Source organism: Pseudorca crassidens, chromosome X (genome assembly GCF_039906515.1).
Source record: "Pseudorca crassidens isolate mPseCra1 chromosome X, mPseCra1.hap1, whole genome shotgun sequence".
NCBI classification, from domain to species: domain Eukaryota; kingdom Metazoa; phylum Chordata; class Mammalia; order Artiodactyla; family Delphinidae; genus Pseudorca; species Pseudorca crassidens.
The window spans coordinates 121462741-121466041 of record NC_090317.1 but is presented as its reverse complement, the minus strand read 5'-3'; positions in this window follow the sequence as shown (position 1 = coordinate 121466041).

The window sequence follows — 3301 nt, the reverse complement described above, 5'->3', positions numbered from 1 at the left end:
GGGACTGCAAAATTTCACTGAGTTATAATCGGTATCATATGACATCTATTTTAAACCTTCTAGCTCTCCGTGTTCCTGTTACAGAGAACTGAGTTTGTAGATTCTAAGCTAACTGTGATTTGGCGACTGCATGCACTGACATTCATGGCAATGTTAAATGAACTAAAGAAACTTCCTTCAAACCAGAAACACCCAATAGTTCTGGACCTACATTCCTCAGTGTTGTTTAACAAACAGGATTCAGGTCCGAAACGTTTCTACTCCTAAATCCCAGTTTTTGCTACATTATGTTGGAAGGCAGGATTGGAAAGATAGAACAAACCTTTCAGATCCCATGGGGACGAAGCAAGTTATTTGAAGCTCATGGAAAGAAGTACTAATACATTCTATGCTCTTGGTGGGAAGTACCAGCCCCTGGAACGTTTCATTTCCTCTGCATTCTGAAATTTACGGGAGATAAAGCCCAAATCTAAAATATGACCAGTTAAGAAAGATGATTTACTCTAAGGCAGTATTTAATAAAAGGCCCAGCTCGATGTTTTTCTTTTGGCTGCACCACACGGCACGTGGGATCTTAGTTCTCCAACCAGGGATTGAACCCGTGCCCCCTGCAGTGGAAGTGTGGAGTCTTGACCACTGGACCGCCAGGGAAGCCCCTAAAAGGCCCAGCTTGGAGGCCTCTCCAGACTGGAAGCATTAGACCACTGCCTGTAATAGTTTCATCCATGACAAAGTCCTCCGGCAACGTTCCTGGTCTTTTGCTTCCCATTGTAGGTGTCAGTAAAGGTGGTGCCTCGTTCTGGAAAATGTGGGCTATAGTCGATCACGGAGGGCTTGCAATGAAATGGAAGAAGATGATCTAGGTTCTGGGTGAAGTACCCAAAGATTCTGTGAATCAGTACCTTCCCTCGCTGGACAATATTCTCTTGTAACCCTGATTCTTTGACATGCATCAGCTGGCCAATACCGGTAAAATTGATTTATGTGTAATTTTCCTCACCTGGGAAGGAATAGATGAGGAAACTCTAGGTCTCCTGTTTCATTCTTGGCTATATTAGATTTTCTAAATTTCTACAACCTATTGGAAAAAACAAGCCCAAACAAAATTATAGGAGACAACTAAATCAATCTTATTTAACAAATGCTTCATGCAAAAATACGGGAGTTTCTCCTAGCACTCAGGCAAAATAGAATGACTCCCTATGTAAGAACCGCCTCCCTGTACTCTGTGAAAAGGGTAAGGCATGAGAATCAGCCTTGAGTCACAATATACAACATACCCATTTCTGTGTATCACCACGCCATCACGAGCTTGTGCGGTTTCCATTCTCAAGGACGTATATTATATAAGGTTACTTTACCAAGCTTAGATTACCTGGTAGCGTGCCAGTGTATGAAAATACATCAACACAAGTATTTCAGTTCTTTTCATGTCTCTTTCTCCAATTGTTCTGTAAGAAGGTGATCATTTACTCACGTCAGCCCACTGGTGTATCTAGAATTACATAACACCATTCAACCTTGTTTTCGCCCTAATTTTCATTTAAAACCTCGTTGTTCTTTTTGTTTTACATACCAGAAAAGCTGGCCATGAGGGCTTCCCTGGTGGCGCAGTGGTTGAGAGTCCGCCTGCCGATGCAGGGGACACGGGTTCGTGCCCCGGTCCGGGAAGATCCCACATGCCGTGGAGCGGCCGGGCCCGTGAGCCATGGCTGCTGAGCCTGCGCGTCCGGAGCCTGTGCTCCGCAGCGGGAGAGGCCACAACAGTGAGAGGCCCGCGTACCGCAAAAAAAAAAAAAAAAAAAAAAAAAAGCTGGCCATGAGAAGGTCAACTTTTGTACTCTTTCAGAGAGACCATCTTTAGCACGTTTGAGCACTACATTTGAGATGGACGTAAAAGGCTACTGAAGTAAGGAGTTAACTCATGGTATCTTTGAAGGAGGCGAAACCATCTAGAGCTCCAGGGTTTCTCAGCCTTGGCACTACCGGCATTTTGGGCCAGATCATTCTTTGGTGTGGGAGGCAGTCCAAAAGCATCATAGGACATTTAGCAGCATCCCACCTGATGCCACTGCCCCACTGCTATCCAGCTGGAACAAACAGAAATGTCTCCAGGCACTGCCAGATGTCCCCCAGGGGGCAAAATCACCACTGCCACACCCAGTTGAGAATCACTGAGCCACAACCAAATATGAAGGATAAAGGAAAATCAACTCCCCAAAGTACTGTGAATACAAATCAAAATCTGTAGAGAACTTTAATTTTCAGAATTTCAGATTTTAAAAATCCAGCCATAGAATGATACAATTTAACATCTACCCACATTCTTTTGCGAATGCAGAGAAGGATAAAGAGGCCTTTAAAAATCCTTCACGAAACTAAACACAGACCTAGGCTACCCTGACTGAGCCAAAAATGTTTTGGTGGAGGATAAATCAGAACATATCAACGTAGGGGACTGCTTCCAACAAAGTGGGTTGGAGAAGCTGGGCATTGGGCTGCACCCCGCAGGCCTGCAAGCCCTATACTTGCCCAGCCTCAAGACCGAAGAGTCTACAGTCAGCGACAGAGATATCAGTGGCTTGATAGATGGGGGATCTTACACATTTGAAGCAAGGTCCTGGAGCGACACCCCACGGCGTGCGGCAGACAGCAGCTGGCAGGATGGCGGGACATGGCAGGAGTCTTCGCTACCCAGGGAAGGGGCAGATTTACCAGTTATAGGGGAATTGACGTCAGGTGGGCTCATCAGTTACCAGGGAAACCAGCAGAGGGGCACGCCCCTCACGGCTCCTTTGATAAGTTATCAGGTGAAGATGTTCTGATCTAAAGATTAGAATAATCACTAGCTCAGGTCGGGGCAGGAATGTAGCAAGGTCAGTCATGTGAGTGGGGTGTAGGTGAAGCAGGCACTGGTCCGGCAGGGGATGTACAGAGAGCATGAGAACAGCCATCTTGGGGGGCCTGATCATACACTGGGCTTCTGTAAATGAAGTCAAAATTCCAATTTCTCTTAAAATAGCTTGCAAGATATAATGCATAATTATGTAGCTCACATGCACAGTACTGTACAGACGTATTCATTTGTCTCACGCAGTGCACTGAAAAACTCTAGTGCACTGAAAAACAAGAGTTTGGATTAGGAAACAAAGGCACAATTGAACTTGCTATTCCATGAGTAAAAGAGAGAATATTGTAGAAAGAAAAGATGACAGAGTAATCCATCAACTGAAGGATATTTCCTGTTTTTCTAACAGACTAAGCAAAACATCAAATTGCACTGAAAAAAAAAAACATGGGA